This window comes from Entelurus aequoreus, linkage group LG02 (genome assembly GCF_033978785.1).
Source record: "Entelurus aequoreus isolate RoL-2023_Sb linkage group LG02, RoL_Eaeq_v1.1, whole genome shotgun sequence".
Classification (NCBI taxonomy): Eukaryota; Metazoa; Chordata; class Actinopteri; order Syngnathiformes; family Syngnathidae; genus Entelurus; species Entelurus aequoreus.
In genome coordinates, this window is record NC_084732.1 from 88,128,056 (window position 1) to 88,153,055 (window position 25,000).

Below are 25,000 nucleotides of genomic sequence, written 5' to 3' on the forward strand. Positions count from 1 at the left end.
CATTCCCGAAAGATGCAGTTGTAGTAGAATTTCTGACCTTTGACCTATAGTTCATGTCTGTCAAAAATGTATGCTCATTTTGATTTCTCTTCCTCTTCTGTGGGACAAAAGTGAACTTTAAGTCATGCCAACAAAATAAGACATTGACGCACTAACAAGAGAGATAAGAAAGGGATAAAGCCAAACGAAGAGAGTGTTTTGGTTACCATTTTTTCATGCTGACGGGCGCGCCCGGGGGGAAAACTTTCTGTGTGCTAGACAACTCAACCCAACCATTGTACCATTTGATTATGAGTAAAATAAAACTCTTGTGTTAAATCTACTTTGGTTCTCATTGACAACCTGGACTTTCCACTACAAAATGACATGACACACCCCATGTGCATACGCTGAATCAGTATACACATTCGCATTTCTGTCCTCCGCATAATCACATGCACTCGTCAACGCCTTTAGTTCTGCCAGCTGGCTTGAACATGGCTGCACACATTCTTGCATCTTCACAATCCCAGCTTCACCATTCTTCCATTCAATTACTGCAAACCCCGCTCTTAGGGCCTCCCCGTCTCTGTAGCAGGAGCCATCCACGAACAATGTCATGTCGTCTGACTCCAAAGGGGTGGCGCTCAGGTCAGATCGCAGTTTGGCATATCTTTCTGACTCAGCCACACAGTCATGTGGTTCTCCCTCAAACGGGAGTGAGATGCTATCTGCAGGATTTTTTACTCTACAGGTGTGCATCGTCACATCTGGATACTCAAGTAGTCGATGGTATTCAGTCAACCTCTGTGCGGTTAAAACAAATTTCCCTCTTTCAATCAAGTTTATCAGTTTGTGATGTGACAAAATTTCTATTCGATACCCCATCGTGAGGGATGATGCCTTTTCATACAGTAGGTGAGCAGCAGCCAGGTGTCGATAACACTCTGGCAACCCGAGCTCCACTGGTGTTAGCGCAACAGAGTAATAGGCTATTGGCTGAGCACAAGACCCTACACCTGTTTTCTGGCCTAACATTCCTACTGCATGACCCTGACGACATGACACAAACAGCTGGAACGGTTTCTCATAGTCTGGCAGAGTCAAAACCGGTGCTTGTTGTAGCAGTGTTTTTATAGTTTCAAATGCAATGTGCCCCTCTGAAGTCCAAATTAGTTTACTTCTCAAGTTTTCAGCTCCTTTTTCTCTTATCATGTTTCTCAGGGGCTGGACGATAGCAGAATACTTATCGACCCACTCAGAACTGTACCCAGTCATTCCCAAAAATGTCATCATTTCTTTCACAGTGGTAGGCCGAGGAGCTTTTGACACAGCCTCCAACTGTGCGGGGGAAACTGCTCGCGTCCCCTCTTTGATTAACCTACCCAAATACTCTACCTGATCCATACAGTACTGGAGCTTTTTCAGAGAAGCCTTGTGGCCTTTCTCAGCAAGCATATTTAGCAGGATCATAGAGTCATTGTGGCAGGTTTCCAAGTCTGGCGCACACAAAATGGTGTCATCCACATACTGGATAACTGTACTGGAGATTTTGCCAGTCAAGTCAGCCATGTCTTCTTTTAACACTTTGTTGAAAACATGAGGGCTGTGTTTGAACCCCTGAGGGAGACGTGTGTACGTATAGGACTGATTTCTATACGTAAATGCGAACAAATGCCTACTAGCTGGACTTAGCGGCACACTGAAAAATGCAGAACACAAATCGATTACTGTGAACCACTTAGCCTCGGATGGAACATTTGTCAACAATGTGTGTGGATTTGGAACATTAGCTGGACAGTCCTCAATCACCTCGTTCAATGCGCGCAAATCATGTACCAACCGATGTTTACTTTTATCTGCTTTTAGCACTGGTAAAATTGGTGTGTTACTGCATGGGTTCGACTCAACCAACAATACTCCAGCCTTCAACAGACCTGTTATGGTTTCCTTAATTCCCTCCTCAGCCTCAGGTTTAAGAGGATATTGGTGTTTCCAAGGTGGTCTACACCCTGGTTTTAACTTGAAATCCACGGGTTGAGCTGATTTAATCATCCCCACATCAGTATCATGTTTTGCCCATAATTTGTTTGGCACTGCCTCCAACATTTCTTTTTTCAGGTCTGAGTGCTGAACATGGCACTCCAGTTGATGTGGAAGCCGAACTGCTTGCGGCTGAGCCCAGCCCGATGCAGAAATGGATATTTTGACAAATGATTTATCTTCACTTATCCAAATATCCTTATTTTCAGTGGTGATGTAATTAACACTTTTCGCCTCAAGGACCATTGGCCCCAAATGCTTTTGTTCATAGCCTGCATTCACTAACAAAGTTACATGCGGAAGACTGTTTTTGATTTTAAACTCTTTGGCTAAATATGTATTTTCGACTATCTCCATGGCCGCTCCCTGTTTCCCTAATATTATGGAAGCTGATTGGACCTCGATTTTTTTCGGGCTGTTTTTTAGTCCATTGGTCTGGTTGAGCTTCAGATCCGTTTTTGAAAAACTGAAGTGTACAATGTAGTGGGCATGTTGGAGGCTCGGCCTTTGGCAAGTTTGTTTTGATAAAGTTCATCCACACATTTGCCGGATTTAGGAAAGTCTCACTCAGCTCTCCAAGCCAAAACACCGTCTCTTCCTCTTCTCTCAACATCATTTGGAAGTGTCCTGTTTCCACACTTATCCCAGCCGGGGTGCACTGGATATCGCATTGTAATTTGCACATTGCGTCTCTTCCAAGGAGATTCACAGGCGTTTGGTCAGATATTAGCACAGGCAGTTCAATTGTTTTTCCTTGAAACTGTAGGGAGACTGGCTCAGAAATTGGTATCAGCTGCTTAGTCCCTGAGAATCCAACTATTCGAACATATTGTCCGGATCTTGGGAGGTTTTTTGAGTCAGCTTGGCCCACACAGGTGTATGTAGCACCCGTATCCGCCATCATCTCTACCGGCTTTCCCGCTAGTTGAACCTGCAGCATTGGTTCCTCATCAGGGCGTGATGTAACAGCCAGCTGACGACCTCCCTCTGGATCCCCAAGGCCCCCCTAGTAGCCAGTAGGTGGCCCCTGCCAAGGGATTACCGGCCCCTGCCAGGGGTTTTCCGGCATCTGGCTACCTCTGCCCCTCACGCTCAGCCCCTGCATGTTTTGTTCGAACCTGGGCATCATCATCTGACCAGGGGGAAATCTGCAGTCCCTGCTTAAGTGACCACTCCTTCCACAGTTGTAGCATCTCATTCTTTCCCACCTGCGATTCTCCATCCTTTCTCCTGTCATTCCTCTGCCTCTCCTCATCCCTGGACCTCCTCCCCAGCCCTGTGGTTGCATATATATTACCTGGGGGGCATTTATTGGTTCAAGTGGTGGAGCAGATGGTGTTGGTTCCGCTGGTGTCATAACCGCTTGCATCTTTCTTTTTCCGTCAGTCAGCTGTTGTTGTGTCAGTTTTCTTACAGCTTCCTCATCAGCCTGCTTCTGTTGGGAGATTTTGGTTCTTGTCTTGGTCACAGCATCCACTACATAGTCTGTGAACTGCCCGAATGTCATAGTATACAGTCCCACAGCATCATTCAGTCTGCTTTGAGCTGCCTGTGGTAGTCCTTCGGCTATTATCTTCCTGAGAGCCACGTTGTGGAAGGCATCTTGGTCTGGCTGTGCACCAGTTGATCTGATCCACTCTTTTTTGGTGTTGTGCACATAAGCCTGCGGGCTCTCATCATCTTTGATGGGTTTAACAGTGATGCTGTCAGGCTGGATTCTGGCTGGATATCGTTGTCTTAGCGCTGTCCACATTATGTTGCGGTATCTGTTGAAGATGTCACCATCATTTACCTGTGTACCCGCATACTGCTCCAGTCCTGCAGCACGTAGGATTTCTTCCATCTCATTTTTCCCAACAATTTTCCCCCAGACGGCTTTAAGATCTCCCATCGCCAAAATGGTAGCAATTGTCTCTTCTTCAAAGGCAGCTATCCATTTGCCTGCTCCATCGTAGATGCAGGGAAGTCTTTGGATTAGTCCTTCCAGATCCATTGTTGCCAAAGGGACGTATTGCAGATTTGGACCTTTCGCCAGCAGGGGGTACGCTGAATGTGATGATCCTTCCAGTACTGTTGAGGTGGCAGGTGGTCCCTCTGTCACTAATCTGATTTCACCATTCACTTGTCCTCGTTCTTCCACAACTTCATCACCACCAGGGGGTGTATTTGCTGCAAATCTCGGATGATCCTCCAACCGTCCCTGGTGCTTGAGTGTGGCTCTACCAATGCGGTCCCCTCTTGTCGTCCTTGGTTTTGCCCCTCTCTCTTCCATGCTTGCCCCTGGATGGCTTGGGGTGGGTGTAGGCAGTTGATAGAATTTTACATTCAAGTGGTTTGCAATGTCTGTACCATTACCTCCTGTTGCCCCTTCATCCGCCTCCTCATCGTCTTCCTCCAGGTCATCGTCTCCAGCCTCAGCCCGGTGCAGAGTCCTCTTGACCGTTTTGGTGAAGCCACTTGCGCGTCTGCCCTTTTTTCCTACTTCCTCCCATGGCATGTGTGTGGGTTCTTCAAGTTTTCTTGATGCTTTTTCCAATTCCATGTTTGGGTACATAGTTTCTTTGTCAGATTTCATTATATAGTCTCCTTGGAGTGTCACTGTATGCATTGGCATCTGAGAGGAGTAGGGGGATGTGCCTTCCTTCTTCTCTTGGAGCGTTTGCTCGACCCGCTTCTTTGATGCTTCCCTCAGCTTTTTACCTTGGTTGTAAAACAACTGTAGAACAGCTAATTCTCTGTCTCGTTTCTTAATGCGTTTAGGTTTTTTGTTCTTTATCTTGTAGTTTTTTATCAAAACTTCCATCTCTCTACACTGGCTTGTGTCAAAGGTCCCATCCACCGGCCAGGGTGACAGACAGCTTTGTGTCCTCTTTTTCCATTTTTGTGAATATCTTTTTATTTCATCGGCTAGCAGCGGGTTCAATTTACTGAGAATGCAAACTGCTGACCAAACCTGCGACTCAGACTCCATGATTTACACCGATGTGACTATAAATGTCAACAATATTTTAATTTAAACCCAGTTACACAGATAAAAGTAAAAAATTAAAAATTCTAATTTTTAAATTTGCTTTTATAGTGATTATTCTAAAATGTAATTAATTAATGTATATATATATTTTTTTTTTTTTCTCCCAATATTTTTAAATTATTAATTTATCTTTATCATATTTAAATTCAATATTATTAATTGTATTTGTTGTATAATTATTAATTCAAAGCTATAATGTGTTCTGCATCTATGATGTGCTTGCGTGTGTGTTTTGTCTCAGCTCCACACAGATCTGTATGGATCAGCAGAGCATCAAGGCTGTACCAAAAAAATATACTAAACATATAAATGAATGATGAATTAAACAATGTTTCAATGTCCCACAATCCGTATTTATTTATTGATATTTAAACGTGTAATTTTCCATATATCTATTATTTTACTGGACTTAGCAAGCACCTACTACTAGCACACTCTACAGACCGAGAATACTGTTCAACCACACTTAGTAATGCCAAGCTAGATGCTAACTTAGCCTTACTATGCCTCAGTAAGCAAATTTTTGCTAACCTAGCCCTATGCTATGCCAACACAATGCTAACCTAGCTCAATGCTATGCTAACACAATGCTAACCTAGCTCAATGCTATCAGTGTCACTCCTCTTCGAACCAATGCCTCATACAGCTGACACTCACACAGCCTCGCCACTTCTGACACACTCTTATCTCAAAATGTCTCCCAGCTGAGACTCCTTTTATTTATTTATTTATTTATTTATTTTTTCTTTATATGCGTCTCAGTCACTCACACACAGAGAATTTACCAGCGAGCAAGAGCCTTTTTTTCCCGTACTCAAAATCTCAGTGTGTAAAACAACTGTATTATCGCACAGTCACAATCACCAGTATAGTTAAAAACAAATCCAAATTACTGGAATTCGCTCGCAGCGCCCAAGAGGGGGAGCCTCCCTGCTTAGGCTGTAGCCTCCGCGATCCAACCTCTTGATAAGCGGAAGAAAATAATTATATGGATGGATCATTCACTCATGTGTTTTCTGTACATAACTTTGTCTATTTTCTTACACGCACACACATAACCGACAATTTCCCTGCTCTTGCAGATCAGCGTGGGTGCGAAAAAAGCGTGAGGGAACTCTCACAAAAGCATGAGGGAGAATTAAACCAGATAAGAAACCAGGTGCTACACAAATGTTATTACAATACGCAGATATATATATATATTAATTGAAAAAAAAAAAAAAAAAACACACACATTTTTCCCACAAACCACGCCCCCCTGGCCCGGACCAATATAAACAACTAATGCACGCGTGCTTTTGTGGAATCGGCCGTATCATACACAAAAACCAGGTTCCATCATTGCTCATACAACGGCGATTAACCCATTCAGTGGAGCAGCACCTGTGTTTATTCCCTGACCAACACGGATAACTGGCCTCTAAGGCGCCATAGGACCACTAGAAATCACCCAAATAATCCTACAGACATCGTGTCTGGTCAGTCCATACAGTTTCACCAAGTTTCACCAAAGCTCTACTATATGGAGCCCGAGACGCCACCTGTCTATTCTGCAGCCATTAAACAGATTCGTGACAACTTGGCTCAGTTGATCTCCTTTACCGGAGTCACTGAATGGTCACCTAATATGAGGCTTTTTTACACGCTGAGTCACAAGGACTAGGGACCGCTACAGTTTCCACATAGACAGGTGTCTCGCACTTTCACAGACGTATCAATTTTATATGGGCCAAATGTTACACCAGTTAGCAACCCTTGCCTTAAATTTATCTTTGTCCAACTCTGGCTAATTCTGATGCACTTGCAGAAAGAAGCATCCTCTGCCAGCAACGACAGAGGATGAAGAGGTTAAAAGAAATGTTTCGTCTCACATCGTCTGTGCTTCTACACTCCAAACCACCAAAATTCTAATAACAATCCCCTAAAGTTAAAAACAAGTTTTCAACAAGCACACAGACAAATGATCACATATAAAAACAGCTCAAGCCAACCAACACATGCCCCAGTCTAGGTTGTTTTTGGAGAACTATCTTTTATGAAAAAAAAATTCAGTTTCCGTCTTACCGATCCCGTTTCTCTTCAGACAGATAACTTTTACACAATAAGCAAAATAGCTTACCTTTTATTAGATGCGCGCGTGCAAGCGTTGTCTGCTTGAGAGAGAAGCCGGGAGCGGATGTTGACTTGCAGAGTTCTGGACCATCATAGTTCGTGACGCCAATTTTGTAGTGGAAAGTCCAGGTTGTCAATGAGAACCAAAGTAGATTTAACACAAGAGTTGTATTTTACTCATAATCAAATGGTACAATGGTTGGGTTGAGTTGTCTAGCACACAGAAAGTTTTCCGCCCGGGCGCGCCCGTCAGCATGAAAAAATGGTAACCAAAACACTCTCTTCGTTTGGCTTTATCCCTTTCTTATCTCTCTTGTTAGTGCGTCAATGTCTTATTTTGTTTTCCCTATCTGTTCCATAACAACTCGAATCTTTTAGACAGTCAACACACTCAGCAGACAGGTTGGCATGACTTAAAGTTCACTTTTGTCCCACAGAAGAGGAAGAGAAATCAAAATGAGCATACATTTTTGACAGACATGAACTATAGGTCAAAGGTCAGAAATTCTACTACACAGTCAAGATCGAAAAACTCGGACAACAGAGACTCTTACCAGCAGGACTTTGACTTTGATACACAGACGCCTGTAGAGAACTGGGACAACACAGACTCTTACCAGGATTACTTTGATTTGGATACACAGACGCAGATGCGGTACCGTGAGTACGCAGCTGCGCTTCCAAACATTTGATCGCTTGCCCGTACGTGCGTGTCACGTACGTAACTTTGGTTAAATATATAAGCTTTATGAACCTTGGGTTAGGTAAACGGTCCTTTGGGCTGAGTGATTGTGTGTGTTGTGCAGGTGTTTGAATTGTATTGGCGGGTTATATGGACGGGAGCTAGTAGCTAGGAGCTAGCATAAGAAACACCTAGGTGTTTTTATGCGGGATTAGTTTGTGGCATATTAAATAAAGCCTGGTTGTGTTGTGGCTAATAGAGTATATATATGTCTTGTGTTTATTTACTGTTGTAGTCATTACCAGCTGAATATCAGGTCACCCCCGGCTCTCACAGCATCTTCCCTATCTGAATCGCTTCCACTCCCCACTAGTCCTTCACTTGCACTTTCCTCATCCACAAATCTTTTATCCTCGCTCAAATTAATGGGGAAATCGTCGCTTTCTCGGTCCGAATCGCTCTCACTTCTGGCCGCCATCACTGTAAACAATAGGGAACTTTGCGGAAATGTTCAACTGACTACGTCACGCTACTTCCGGTAGGGGCAAGGCTTTTTTTTGTCAGATACCAAAAGTTGCGATCTTTATCGTCGTTGTTCTCTACTAAATCCTTTCAGCAAAAATATGGCAATATCGCGAAATGATCAAGTATGACACATAGAATAGATCTGCTATCCCCGTTTAAATAAAAAAAAATCATTTCAGGAGGCCTTTAACTTTAACTTTACACATACAAACTGTAGCACACAAAAAAGCACATTTAATTAAAAAAACGTTATTATGGTCTTACCTTTACTTAGAAATGAAGTCCATGCGCCACTCTTTCTGAACATAAGCATCGATAACTTTTTTATATAAGTCTTCCTTATCTTTCTTCGGTTTTAAAAGTCTTTCTGTATCGATGGAGATCTTCCTTTAATTATTACCTCCTGCTTCGATTGAAAGTCCAGTTTAGAAAACTGTGTTATTTTAGATATGTAATCCTCCATGTTAAAAGTCCAGGCGAGAGAAAAAAATAAACGATCGCTAACTGTTGCTGCTTTTTGTCACTTATTCTGCAGCTGAGTAGTCGCAAGAATGATCCCTTGGATCACTAGCGCCCTCTACCACCATGAGGCGAGATTACTGCGAGCCTCAGCCAGTGAGTCTTCGCAGCCGTTTTATGATTGCTCAGCACAAGAAATATGTTACACACATACAGTTGACAAAATACACTGTACATTATATACCTCAGCTAACTAAACTATGGAAATGTATAATTTAATTCATATAGCAATACGGTCTCACTGCACAGCAGGCCAGCAGTTAGCCGAGTCATTGCGCAATCCATGGTGAGGCTCAACTGGCTGGTGACTCACCGCAAGTCTCTTCTCAGTATTTGAACGGCAAATGTGAAAATTCAGCGATTTTTAATAAAAATAATCTAAAACTGGTGGAGTTAAATGGAAAATAACTTTATAGTATAATCACTGGATACATATAACAATTTAATTATTTTTTTTTCTTTTTACATTTTTTTTTCTTTCCATGATGGCACGTGAGGCCCCGCCTCACCTGCCTCCCCTGACTGCACGTCACGGATATGTATATATGTATGTATGTATATACAGTCACCAATCCGTAAAACTGCTCAAGTTTGCGGATGACACCACCCTCATCGGGCTCATCTCGAATGGCGATGAGTCCGCCTACAGGAAAGAGGTGGACCAGCTGACGTCCTGGTGCAGCCTCAACAACCTGGAGCTGAACGCCAAGAAAACAGTGGAGATGATCATGGACTTCAGGAAAGTCACAGCCCCACCATCCCCCCTCACCCTGATTGACTCTTCCACCCCCGTCCCCATTGTGGACTCCTTCCGTTTCTTGGGCACCACCATCACCCAGGACCTCAAGTGGGAGCCGATCATCACCTCCCTCATCAAGAAGGCCCAGCAGAGGATGTACTTCCTGCGGCCGCTGAGGAAACTTAAGGTGCCGACCGAGAGGCTGGTGCAGTTTTACTCAGCCATCATAGAGTCCATCCTGAACTCCTCCATCACAGTGTGGTTCCCCGGCGCCACAGTCCAGGATAAGCATAGAGTGCAGCGCATCGTACGTGCTGCTGAGAAGGTGATTGGCTGCAAGCTCCCATCCCTCCAGGACTTGTTCTCCTCCAGGACCAGGAGGCGTGTGGGTCGGATCACAGCTGACTCGTCTCACCCTGTACACAAACTATGGTTCCCCGGCGCCACAGTCCAGGATAAGCATAGAGTGCAGCGCATCGTACGTGCTGCTGAGAAGGTGATTGGCTGCAAGCTCCCATCCCTCCAGGACTTGTTCTCCTCCAGGACCAGGAGGCGTGTGGGTCGGATCACAGCTGACTCGTCTCACCCTGTACACAAACTATTCTCCCCTCTCCCCTCAGGCAGGAGACTACGCTCCATCCAGACCCACACCTCCCGCCTCCTGAACCGTTTTTTCCCCTCGGCCATAAGGCAAATGAACAATATCTCCTAACAGTAGCTCCTTGAATTCCTTCTAAGTCTATCTGATAGCTCAGTTACAGCTCATTTTATTACCAAATATGTGTTATATGTGTTTTATGTTGCACCAAGAAAAATTCCTAGTTTGTGAATCCGTTCTCAAACAATGGCAATAAAACTATTCTGATTCTGATATATATATTTATGTATGTACTGTATATATATATATTTATATGTATGTATGTACTGTATATATATGTATATATATATACATATATATATATATATATACATATATATATATATATATATACATATATATATATATATATATATATATACATATATATGTGTTTGTATATATATATATATATGTATATATATATATATGTGTGTATATATATATATATATATATATATATATATATATATATATATATATATATATATATATATATATATATATATATATATATATATCAGTGACGGGCAGTCAGGGGAGGCAGGTGAGGCGGGGCCTCATGTGCCATCATGGAAAGAAAAAAAATTTAAAAAGAAAAAATAATAATTAAATTGTTATATGTATCCAGTGATTATACTATAAAGTTATTTTCCATTTAACTTCACCAGTTTTAGATTATTTTTATTCAAACTCGCTGCATTTTCACATTTGTCGTTCAAATACTGAGAAGAGACTTGCGGTGAGTCACCAGCCAGTTGAGCCTGGCCATGGATTGCGCAATGACTCGGCTAACTGCTGGCCTGCTGTGCAGTGAGACTCTATTGCTAAATGAATTATATTATACATTTCCATAGTTTAGTTAGCTGAGGTATATAATGTACAGTGTATTTTGTCAACAACTGTATGTGTGTAACGTATTTCTTATGCTGAGCAATCATAAAATGGCACTGGGTGAGGCTCGCAGTAATCCCGCCTCCTGTAGGTAGAGGGCGGTAGTGATCCCAGAGATCATTCTTGCGACTACTCGGCTGCAGAAGAAGTGACAACAAGCAGCAACAGTTAGCAGCGATCGTTTATTTTTTTCTCTCGCCTGGACTTTTAACATAGAGGATTACATATCTAAAATAAAACAGTTTTTGTTATGCCCGTTTGATTGTGGACTATTACTGACACCTTGTGGCGATGGGAAAATGCTGCGCGTCATCAGTTTGGGCACTTCCGGTTTACGATGTTAGTTCAGTTCATGAGACAGTAATAAGTAGACAAGTTGTGTTACCTCTTACAAGCCTTGGAAAAGATAAGTCTGTAAGTAAACTGTTTAACTTGTTTATGTGGCTCAATATGAAGGTGGAAAGTGGATAAATTTGATAGTAAGATGTGTATTAAAAAATTATTTTTGTGCACTAATTTAATGGATGTTTGAGGACTTAAAATGGCTGCCGGTCGTGTATTTCCACCATAGAAATAGTTTCAACACTAAGCAGTGTTTGTTTGATGGTGGCGCTGTGTATTTGTGTGGAGCTGATGTTTACATATTGTGTATTACATTTCAGTGTGTTGATTGAATCATATAGCTTATACATTGCCATGGTGTGTGATTCAGTTTTACAAAAAAAAAAAAAAAAAGTCCAGTGCAAGACAAAGCAAGATCAACAACAATAAAGAGCCTAAATGGATTCATCTGCTTTGGAACTTTATTAGAACGTCCGGGATTGGTTGTTAGCTATCTGCCAAGCTGTATAACCTCAACACATATAGTGAGGGCATAACAGTTTTCTAAACTGGACTTTCAATCGAAGCAGGGGGTAATAATTAAAGGAAGATCTCCATCGAGACAGAGAGACTTTTAAAACTGAAGAAAGATAAGGAAGACTTCTATAAACAAGTTATCGGTGCTTTTGTTCAGAAGGAGCAGCGCATGGACTTCATTTATAAGTAAAGGTAAGACCATAATAAAGTTTTTTTAATTAAAATTTCCTTTTTTGTGTGCTACAGTTTGTATGTGTAAAGTTAAAGTTAAGTTAAAGTACCAATGATTGTCACACACACTAGGTGTGGTGAAATTTGTCTTCTGCATTTGACCCCTTGATCACCCCCTAGGAGGTGAGGGGAGCAGTGGCAGCAGCGGCGCCGCGCCCGGGAATCATTTTTGGTGATTTAACCCCCGATTCCAACCCTTGATGCTGAGTGACAAGCAGGGAAGAATGCTGGTATGAGCTTTTAAACATAACCCGTTAACTGCTGCCAATCAAATGGTGAATAAGATACTCTTTAGGGTTCATGTTTGTAAATCTGACTGTGATGAAGTCAGTGCCTCACCAGCCATGAACCTCACCGCACGTCACTGATATATATATATATATATATATATATATATATACACACACACACACACACACATATATATTTATATACATTCATACACACACACACACACACGCATATATATACACATATACTAGGGCTAAAAGTATATCTCAATATTTTTTTTACCTAAACTCGATATTCGATATACTTTCCGGTGAAAGCATACATATAAAGATATTAATTTTTGAGCGAAATTCACTGAAATTGAACTGAAAGGCAACTGTACTGTAAACAGTCAGTGGCACTTTTATTAACCCAGTTAGTCAAGATGGGTATTAACAGCACAGAAAATAAACTATTTAAGTAGCACAGAATTATATAACATAAATAAAATAGAAACATATTCTTTCTACGTCAAGGTTTCTCATTGTATCCCATTGGGTTGAGTTTTTCTTGCCCTGATGTGGGATCCGAGCAGAGGATGCCGTTGTGGCTTGTGCAGCCCTTTGAGACACTTGTGATTAAGGGTAGAGATGTCCGATAATGGCTTTTTTGCAGATATCCGATATATTCCGATATAGTCCAACTCTTAGACTTAGACTTAGACTTCCTTTTATTGTCATTCAAATTTGATCTTTACACCACAGATAAGAACGAAATTTCGTTACAGAAGCTCATGGTAGTGCAGGATAAAAAAGCAATAAGGTACATATATAAATAAATAAATATATATAAATAATATATAAATATATATATAAAATAAATAAATATATATAAATAAATAAAAAGATTACTGTACAGAAATATATTGCACTTTTTCACATGCGTCCACGTTTATGGATGAATGTTATATTGTCTTTTTTATTCCAGCGAGTTAATCCATTTTGGGGGGAGTTGAGGGGATCATTTAATTATGATGCGTTCAAGAGTCTTACGGCCTGAGGGAATAAGCTGTTACAGAACCTGGAGGTTCTGCTTCGGAGGCTGCGGAACCTCTTTCTAGAGTCCAGCAGTGAAAACAGTCCTTGGTGGGGGTTGGAGGAGTCTTTGCAGATTTTCTGAGCCCTGGTCAGGCAGCAGCTTTTTGCAATCTCCTGGATAGGAGGAAGAGGAGTCCTGATGATCTTTTCCGCCGTCCTCACCACTCTCTGGAGAGACTTCCAGTCTGAGGCATTTCAGGCTCCAGTCCAGACAGAAATGCTGTTGGTCAGCAGGCTCTCTGTAGTGCCTCTGTAGAATGTGGTGAGAATGGGGGGAGGGAGCTGTGCTCCTTTCATCCGACGCAAAAAGTGCATGCGCTACTGAGCTCTTTTTACAAGAGCTCCGGTGTGTAGGGACCAGGTTATATTGTCAGTTATCTGCACCCCCAGGAACTTGGTGCTGCTTACTATCTCCACCGCTGTGCCGTTAATGTAGAGTGGAGCGTGGCTGGACTGATGCTTCCTGAAGTCAACGATGATCTCCTTGGTCTTGTTGACATTCAGGACCAGGTTGTTGGTTCTGCACCAGTCAACCAGATGTTTCACCTCCTCCCTGTAGTCCATGTCATTGTTGTCACGGATGAGGCCCACTACGGTTGTGTCGTCCGCATACTTCACAATGTGGTTAGTAGTGGACCTGGCGCAGCAGTCATGGGTCATCAACGTGAACAGCAGCGGACTCAGGACGCAGCCTTGGGGGTAGCCGGTGCTCAGGGAGATGGCACTGGAGGTGTTGTTGCCCACTCTCACAGATTGGGGTCTGTCTGTGAGGAAGTCAAGCAGCCAGTTGCTAAGGGGGGTACCGAATCCAAGTGGGGCCAGTTTAATTACCGATAACCGATATCAACCGATACCGATATATACAGTCGTGGAATTAACACATTATGCCTAATTTTGTTGTGATGCCCCGCTGGATGCATTAAACAATGTAACAAGGTTTTCCAAAATAAATCAACTCAAGTCATGGAAAAAAATGCCAACATGGCACTGCCATATTTATTATTGAAGTCACAAAGTGCTTTTTTTTTTTTAACATGCCTCAAAACAGCAGCTTGGAATTTGGGACGGTTGAGGTGGGCGGGGTTGGGGGGGCGGGGTTGAGGTGGGGGGTGTATATTGTAGCGTCCCGGAAGAGTTAGTGCTGCAAGGGGTTCTGGGTATTCATTCTGTTGTGTTTATGTTGTGTTACGGTGCGGATATTCTCCCGAAATGTGTTTGTCATTCTTGTTTGGTGTGGGTTCACAGTGTGGCGCATATTTGTAACAGTGTTAAAGTTGTGTATACGGCCACCCTCAGTCTGACCTGTATGGCTATTGATCAAGAATGCCTTGCATTCACTTGTGTGTGTGGAAAGCCGTAGTTATTATGTGTTTGGGCCGGCATGCAAAGGCAGTGCCTTTAAGGTTTATTGGTGCTCTGTACTTCACACTACTTCCGTGTACGCAGCGGCATTTGAAAAAGTAATACATTTTACTTTTTGGAACAGATACCGATAATTTTGAAACCGATACCGATAATTTCCGATATTACATTTTAAAGCATTTATCGGCCAATAATATAGGCAGTCCGATATTATCAGACATCCCTAATTAAGGGCTTTATCAATAAACTTTGATTTTAACGTGAAATAAATTATATTGATATTACGATATTTTCTTGTCTAATTATTATCTTGTCTAAAAATATATTGCTATATCTTACAAACTCGATATATCGCCCAGCCCTATTCTCCGCCAATCACCTTTCAAACACAGACGGTGTGTTTGCAAACATGGTTAAAACTAACATAAAATCTAAACTGCACAAACATAAAAGATTAACATTAGACAAGTTACAGTTAGGTCCATAAATATTTGGACATTGACACAATTTTCAGTATTCCAGCTCTGTACAACACCACAATGGATTTGAAATTAAACACTGAAGATGTGCTTTAAGCGCAGACTTTGAGCTTTAATTTGAACGTATTTAAATCGAAATCAGGTGAACGGTGGAGGAATTAAAACGCATTTTATATGTGCCTTCCACCTTTTAAGGGACCAAAAGTAATTGAACAATTGGCTACTCAGCTGTTCCATGGCCAGGTGTGTGTTATGTCCTCGTTATTTCATTTACAAGGAGCAGATAAAAGGCTAGAGTTCATTCCAAGTGTGGTTTATTCATTTGGAATCTGGGGAGGTCATCTCTCAATATGAAGTCCAAAGAGCTGTCACTATCAGTGAAGCAAGCCATCATTAGGCTGAAAAATCAACACAAACCCATCAGAGATATAGCAAAAACATTAGGTGTGGCCAAATCAACTGTTTGGTACATTCTTAAAAAGAGAGAACGCACTGGTAAGCTCAGCAACATCAAAAGACCTGGAAGACCACGGAAAACAAGTGTGGTGGATGACAGACGAATCCTTTCTCTTGTCAAGAAAAAGCCCTTCACAACAGTTGGCCAGATGAAGAAAACGCTCCAGGAGGTAGGTGTATCTGTGTCTAAGTCAACAATTAAGAGAAGACTTCACCAGAGGAAATACAGAGGTTTCATCACAAGGTGTAAACTATTGGTGAGCCTCAAAAATAGGAAGGCCAGATTACAGTTTGCCAACAAAAATCTAAAAGAGCCTGTGCAGTTCTGGAACAACATCTTATGGACAGATGAGACAAAGATCAACTTGTACCAAAATGATGGAAAGAGAAGAGTATGGAGAAGGGAAGGAACTGCTCAAGATCCAAAGCATATCACCTCTTCAGTGAAGCATGGTGGTGGTAATGTAATGGCGTGGCTGTCAGTGGAACTGGATCTCTTATATTTACTGATGATGTGACAGCTGACAAAAGCAGCAGAATTAAATCTCAAATGTTAAAAGAGTGTTCAAAGACTTTTTTAAGGCAAAGAAGTGGAATGTTCTGCAATGGCCAAGTCAATAACCTGACCTGAATCCCATTGAGCATGCATTTCACTTGCTGAAGACAAAACTGAAGGGAAAATGCCCAAAGAACAAGCAGGAACTGAAGGCAGCTGAGCATCAGGGTCCAAACCCAGCATCTTGTGATGTCTATGGGTTCCACACGTCACGCTGTAATTGACTGCAAAGGATTTGCAAGAAAGTATTAAAAAGTGACAATTTGATTTATGATTATGTTAGTTTGTCCAATTACTTTTGGTCCCTTAAAAGGTGGAAGGCACATATAAAATGTGTTGTAATTCCTACACCGTTCACCTGATTTGGATGTAAATACCCTAAAATTAAAGCTCAAAGTATGCACATACAGCACATCTTGATTGTTTAATTTAAAATCCATTGTGTTGTTGTGTCAATGTCCAAATATTTATGGACCTAACTGTATGTACCGAAAACTTAACCACTGAAAAAAGACTTTGCTCACCGAAAACCGCGCTACAGAAACCGGATGTAAACAAAACACACGCCATTTTCTGGAGCGTTGTCAGTACGTCTGCAATGTGGACGTGATTTTTATATATCCATGCATTTTCTACCGTTCGGGGTAGCGGGGGTGCTGGAGCCTATCTCAGCTGCATTCGGGCGGAAGGCGGGGTACACCCTGGACAAGTCGCCACCTCATCGCAGGGCCAACACAGATAGACAGACAACATTCACACTCACGTTCACACACTAGGGCCAATTTAGTGTTGGCAATCAACCTATGCCCAGGTGCATGTCTTTGGAGGTGGGAGGTAGCCGGAGTACCCAGAGGGAACCCACGCAGTCAAAAGGACAACATGCAAACTCCACACAGAAAGATCCCAAGCCCAGGATTGAACCCAGGGCCTTTGTATTGTGAGGCACAGACATCATACATACCCTGTGCCACCGATATAATGCAGCTATACCCGCGGACAGCCATCTACAAAACATGCAAATATAAATAGGCCAGTGGCGGATTTTATGCAGAGAAAGTCCAACTTGAGCAACAGCGCCAAGCAAGTGTGACATCACGCTCGCAGCAGCTATCTTCTTTCGACAGGGACAATCAGGGACAGAAGTAGAGTCTTTGAACACGAGTACACTCTATAACAGGGGTGGGCAATTAATTTTTACTGGGGGCCGCATGAGCAACCTGAGCACTGCTGGAGGGCCACACCGAAAATATTTCAATTAAATTTTGCTCAAATGATTTTTGATATACCGTAAGATAAATAATAATAATAATGATAATAATTTCATTTAACCTAACTTAACTTTATACTAGGGGTGTAACGGTACGTGTATTTGTATTGAACCGTTTCGGTACGGGGGTTCCGGTTCGGTTCGGAGGTGTACCGAACGAGTTTCCACACGAACATATGAAGTAGCCACCTAAGCTAAAGTCTTAACAAGCTGCTCTGCTTTCTGCCTCTGTCTCCTACACAGCACCCAGCATTGTCCCACCCACACAACCATCTGATTGGTTACAACCATACTGGTAACAGCCAATCAGCAGTGCGTATTCAGAGCGCATGGTGTCAGTGCTTCTGCGGTGGGGTTAGCAGATAGGTGTTTAGCAGGTGAGCATCAGGCAGCAGACTCTCCCCAAATTAAAATAAACACCTTCCAGTCAACTACTAGTAACATCACTATGAGCCCGTTAACCTTCTAGAAACAAACTGCAGCTCAGCTCGCTCGCAGTCCTGGCTTGAGGTGAAGGCTAATTAGCTTTCAGCGTAACGTTAGCTCATTTTGCGGTGTGTGTGAGTGTGTTAGCTCATTGTGCGGTGTGTGTGTGTGTGTGTAATCATTAGTAATGTAGCAGCCTAGTTTTGAATGGCAGGGTCCCTGCTATTACATGTTGATAAAAATATAACATTTACATAATAAAAATCAACTACAGGCTTCCCAAATGCTGTAATAAATTAAACATGATGAGTTGACTTGAAACTGTTTAAAGTTGCACTTTTTATATGTAGAAGAAAAGTTGTGTCATTTTATTTAATCTGAGCAACAACTTGAGGCAGTTTAATGTTGATTAACGTGGGCAGAATTATTATAATGTTCCCAATGTTAAAAGGATAAAGCCATTGTTTTCAAATTTGGTAAATAAATAACCAAAAAATGTATATTTTGTTGTTTTCTTACTGTACCGAAAATGAACCGAACCGTGACCTCTAAACCGAGGTACGCACCGAACCGAAATTTATACAAAAGCAGATTGCTTTTGATGGTTTTATTTTTAACACTGTCTTACACAACACTTCCTGATGTATAATACAATGCAAAAATGTAAATTTCTGTCACTTTATCCTGCATCCTCTTTAAAAGTCCAACATTTTTCTCCGTCAGATTTGGACAACCATCTGTTGTCACACCTGCCAGCTTGTCCCATTTCAGTCCTAACATGTCCAAACACGCATTTACCTATGTGAACAAGTCATTACCTGTGGTTGTCTCTTTAATTGACTGCATGGCTGCCAGCTCCTCCATGATTATAAATTCTGCAGTTATCCCACGTAAGAAGATGAGCAGCTGGGCGGTGTTATGTACATCGCAGCTCTCATCCAAAGCCAGCGAAAAACAGTCAAAGTCGGCCGTTCTGTTCTTCAGCTGAAGCTCCAAGTTTCCAGCGATGGTCTCAACCCGCCTCGTTACAGCGCGTCGGGAGAGTGACACGTTCTCAAATGCGCCCCTCTTCTCCGGGCATATCAGCGCAACAGAGTCCAATAAGCACTCCTTAATAAACTCTCCGTCAGAAAACGCCTTACTTTTTCTGGCGATTTTGTGAGAAATGACGAAACTTGTCCTGATGGCTGCATCTCTGGGGGTGTGACATTTGGCAAAAAGTCCTTGTTGGGTTTGCAGTTTTACCATCAACGCATCAGCCTCCCTTGCGCGCGCTTCATCAGACAGATTCTGGTATTTTTCCTCGTGCTTTGTCACAGGTATCCATCTCAAAATATTGTTGACAATAATATTGTTTATCTGCAGCAATTTCTCTGTCAAAATATCGTCAAGGGAAATGTGTTACTGGCCTCTTCTTCCTTGCTGAGTGTGAAGAGTAATCCGTGGATGCGTGTGTGTGTGTGTGCGAATATGTATGTGTACGTATGTGTGCGTGCAAGTCGAGAGTTGACAGCTGATAATATGACATTAACTGATATTAACATTGTTAATCACCTTCTTGTCTTTTGTATAGCATCTGTATGTATTTTACTATTATATTCACGGTCCAGACAAAAATGGTGTATCTATCGAAAATCCGTTTGCCCAAGGGTGGCCAAACATGGCCGACAGGCGCAGTCGCCATTCCACCATTGTCACGCTCTCCTCTCACACAGCCAGGTAAGCAATGTTCATTTTGTTTTTGATTGTTAATTCACACATATGTGGCACTGGATTTATTGCAGCCTCAGAAGCACGTAGGAGCAAAAGTAATTAGTGATGGGAGATTACGCACAAGTCCCGCTTTGAGAGGGAAGGCCGACAATTCAGGGTTGCTCCACTCAAGAGTGTTTATCTTTGATGAAGGCGAGCAGTGATAGACTTAAAGGGGTCATATTATGATTTGTTTTCTACATTTAAAACATTTCCTTGTGGTCCATATAGGATAGGAGAGACTTCATTCATCCCACAATAGGGAGAGTAAGTATGTGGTTGCAGTGCAGATTCAAAAAGTAAAAAAATAAAAATAAATAGCTAACAAAAATAAAAATAAATAGGTAACAACAAGACACTTTTTGGCTCCTTTTCAAAACAAGCCGCCTAGAGAGGCGGAGTTTTTAGACGAAAATGAACCTCTCGTCGCCCCTTCACGCTAACTGAATTTTTGTCAGTCATGTTTTGTAGTTTTTCTTTCTTGCATTTTGTGTATACTTTCAGTTCTACAAACACCAGCTAAACTCGTCAGGACCTTATGGATACAGGTGACTGCCCAAGCCATCTTTTTTGGGTGACTTTCACCACATGTAACATCTCAGATTATATAGCGGAGACATAGAGGTGAGGCGGGCGGAGAAGCGGAAGGAAGGAGCCAGGTCTAATTATACACTAAGGTTAAACCGCTACAGAGTCTGTATGTCTTAGAGATGTGTACAGTATATTGACAATAATATGCTTGTCTATTCTATAGCATGTTAATAACCCTGCTTCAACCCCTCACATCCTATCCCAACACGGATACTTATCTCTGCAGTGAGGCCTCTTTCCACACGCAAGCGCATACACAGACTTTTGCAATCGCTGGCAAAGGTAACGAGTTCCAAAACCCTCCACTCAGCGTATGCATATACACGTCTCAAACAGACACTTGTACTCTTCTAAAGACGTCACGGTCGTGCCCTGTCATTTCCAAAGCTCAACAGCACTGTCTTACTGGCTTTAAACATACTATAAGATGACTTACTTTATGTTTAAACATAGATCTATTTTCACTCTACAGGGATAAAAAAACAAAAAACGCCTCGACGGTTTGATTTGAAATTTCAAGACTTTGCAGGATCCATAAGCAGGTACCATCAGGTAAGAAACGTTTTGCATTATAGGGTCCCTTTCAAGGGGTCATATGACTTTTTTTCTACATATAAAACACTTATTTGTGGTCTATATAACTTGTAATGGTAGTTCTGTGATCAAAATGTTGCATACATTATGTTTTACAGACCGCCTTCAAGCCACTTTCTGACCATCTCTTCAGCATGTGTCGTTTTGTGGGTGGTCTTATTTACGTGTCACCCCTTCGACAGCGTCTTAACTCAGTCATCTTTGATACAGTTTTTAGCGCTTCCATATGGAGTCTACTGAAAGATCAAGTTTGAACTATATGCTACTTTTATTAGAAATGGCAACAACGGAGGATGCACGTTCATGTACGAGCCAATCTGGCACACAACAAGAGGATAGCGAAAAAGGAGCTTATTGACTACAATGACGGACTCGCGCAAAACAATTTTGGAAAACGTATACCATATCAGGGGTCACCAACCTTTTCGAAACCAAGAGCTACTTCTTGGGTACTGATTAATGCGGATGGCTACCAGTTTGATACACACTTAAATAAATTGCCAGAAATAGCCAATTTGCTCAATTTACCTTTAACTCTATGTTATTATTAATAATTAATGATATTTATCTTTGTGGAAACACTGATCATCGTAATGATTTCTCACAATAAATAGATATAGAAACAGATAAATATCAATATGCAACACTTTATTTTTATATTTTCTCTAGGTGCACATTTTTCAAATTGAACATTTTCAAATGATCACTTTTAGGACAATATCCCATTTTAACTAGTTAGCCACTAACATTTTTTAACAAATCATGAATTACTTTGCACCATGTTTGTACAAATAATAACTCGTGTAAAATACAAAAGTCAACTCTCAAATTTTTAAATAAATCATGTCACACTTTGAACTGGACACCAAATCTGTTATCGGTTTCTTTGTCAGTTAGTGAAGACCAAGTCTTTAAAATATTTTCTTGGATTTTTAATTTTTTTTTTAGTTTTGTCTCTCTTAGAATTAAAAATGTCGAGCAAAGCGAGACCAGCTTGCTAGTAAATAAATAACATTTAAAAAATAGAGGCAGCTCACTGGTAAGTGCTTGTCAAGTGTTTTGCTTTTTTCACTGTGCTTATCCCACACTTGAAGGGATGTACCAATGCTGAATGTGGCTTCTGGATTTCACTCAAAAAGACCAGACCGTAGTTACTTTTTTCCTTTTATTTTCCTTTAGTTTGCAACAATTTTTCCAACGAAGAAACAGCTTCTTTTTTCTTCTTTAGTCTTTTTAGCGGTCTTTAGCAGTGTTAGTAGACTTTAGTAGACTTTAGTTTCTTTAGCTGTCTTTAGTAGCCTTTAGCTTCTTTAGTTGGAGAAAAACCTTTAAGGACAAAACACCACAAGATTAACATGCTGTAAAAAATCAATCAATTATCAATCCCATAATTTACAATTATTAATTAGGCTATCAAACACTTAATTAAACAAGTGCAAGAAAATGGATTCATATTTTCCCTTTAAGTTAATTCAGATTTTAAATAAATTGTCTCAACATAAATGCACCAAGATACATATAAAATACATTTAACACCAGAAACAATAGATGAATGCAGCAGAAAACCCAATATGCAAATACATAAATACCTAACCAATTAACCACCTATTTTAGATACATATTTAAAATCCATATCCAATATAAATATATTATTAATTTAGCAGTGAAACACTCAATCTTGAACGCTGTCAACTGGTAGAAAAATACCCCCTTTCTATGCCCTCACTAGCAGCCAATGATCCAACACAGTTAAATCCAACACTTTAAGTTGAGCGACTTCACCCTCCTGATGAAGCAAACTGCTCCAGCATTTATCAAACTAAGCAAAGAATCACACCACTTCCTTACTAAACAACAGTTACACAAAACACCGTGTGTATTTAGCCTCCAGACTAAGCACGCTACATGCACACAACTCCCCCCAACCCCCATCTCACCAGCGCAACAAGTGCGCCACACCCACAAAGAGAAATAAAGTGCAATCTTACCGGCTGTCCGTTCAGCTTTTGGTTTTGGTACACTTTTGGCACAACTCTGTGTTATCTGTAATGAACCAAACCTTTCTCCACTCTGCGCTGGCGTCTTTTGTACTCCTTGATTTGACACTGCTGTCTAATTACTGGGCTCGCGCACCAGCAGACGAGACGGGAGCGCACCGCGTTATACCTGCGCGTGAATGTAAACTGATAATAATGCCGAATTATATACATTTCCTGGGGTTCCCTAGATGAATAGGGATGTGGATGTGCTCTAAAATAAAATATAATTTTATTAAGTGGGGTTTGGCTGGTTGCCAAGCAGCCACAGTTACGCGCTCGCGCATCAGCTGACGAGACAGCTGGTCGCCGCTACAGTGCTGCTATTTGAGCTATTTTTAGAACAGGCAATCGGGCGACTCATCTGGTCCTTACGGGCGACCTGGTGCCCGCGGGCACCGCGTTGGTGACCCCTGCCATATATGGATAATCTACTGACATCACCAGTGTGAAAAACGTCACAGGATAGCGCACATTTCAGATGGCTCGTTCAGGGATGATGTTTGATAAGAAATTATCGAGTTTGAGCCCATTATCGAATCCTCTTATCGAACCGATTCCTTATCGATTCCCTTATCGAATCCAAATAGGTTGTTGTATATGGAAAAAAACACAATATTTGGTTTAGCAAAAGCTCACTTTTATTTTATAAGAAAAAAATTAAAAAAATAAATATTGACTGTTACCCCCCTAAAAAAAAAAAAAAAATATTGACTGTTGTTACCCAAAATATCTTAAGTAGGATTTTTCAGAAAAACAAATATATACAGTAACACAAAAACAACCTGTCTCTGTGATCACTATAGGTGTATAAATAATAATATAGTGTTAAATAAAATCAGTCCCTTGGGCACAAAACTGAAAATAATACAGCTCTCCAAAAAGTGCACTTCTGCTGCTATTGGAACATACTAACTACACACACTATGACACTAAGAACAACACAGTCATCAATCAACAATTCTTCCCCCCTTACATGAGAGCGAAGCCTGGCAATAATTGCATATTGCCTGTTCTGCCCTCACTATACGTGTTGAGGTTATACAGCTTGGCAGACAGCTAACAAACAATCCAAAGCAGATTAATCCATTTAGGCTCTTTATTGTTGTTGATCTTGCTTTGTCTTTTCCTATCTTTACTTTTGTCTTGCACTGGACTGTTTTTTTTTTTTTAAACTGAAATACACACAATGACAAATGTATAAGCTATGTGATTCAATTAACATACTGAAATGTAATACACAATATGTAAATATTAGCTTCACACAAATATACAGTACTATCATCAAACAAATACTTCTGAGTGTTGAAACTATTTCGATGGTGGAAATATATGACTGGCAGCCATTTTAAGTCCTCAAAACATCCATTGAAATAGTGCACAAAAATTGTTTTTCAATAAACATCTTAGTATCAAACATAAACACTGTCCACCTTAATATTGAGTTACATAAACAAGTTATACAGTTTACTTCAATCAATCAATCAATCAATGTTTATTTATATAGCCCTAAATCACAAGTGTCTCAAAGGGCTGCACAAGCCACAACGACATCCTCGATACAGAGGCCACATACGGGCAAGGAAAAACTCACCCCAGTGGGACGTCGATGTGAATGACTATGAGAAACCTTGGAGAGGACCGCATATGTGGGTAACCCCCCCCTCTAGGGGAGACCGAAAGCAATGGATGTCGAGTGGGTCTGACATCCAGACTTATCTTTTCCAAGGCTTGTAAGAGCTAACACAACTTGTCTACTCCTCAATTGTCTCAACCCGGAAGTGCCCAAACTAATGACGCGTAGTATTTTCATATCGCCACAAGGTGTCAGTAAGAGTCTACAATCAAATGGGCATAACATTGCAGGTCCCACAGGGCATTTCCTGTACGTGGGAAGGGATTTGTTCCCAGGGATTCGAATAAA

At 41.3% G+C, this 25,000-nt stretch overlaps 1 protein-coding gene across 2 annotated transcripts in view; it reads right to left on the bottom strand.

Annotated features, from left to right (window-relative positions):
- LOC133640356 (general transcription and DNA repair factor IIH helicase subunit XPB-like) overlaps positions 1–25,000 on the bottom strand; it is a 66,828-nt gene that overhangs the window by 30,900 nt on the left and 10,928 nt on the right. The window lies entirely within an intron of this gene.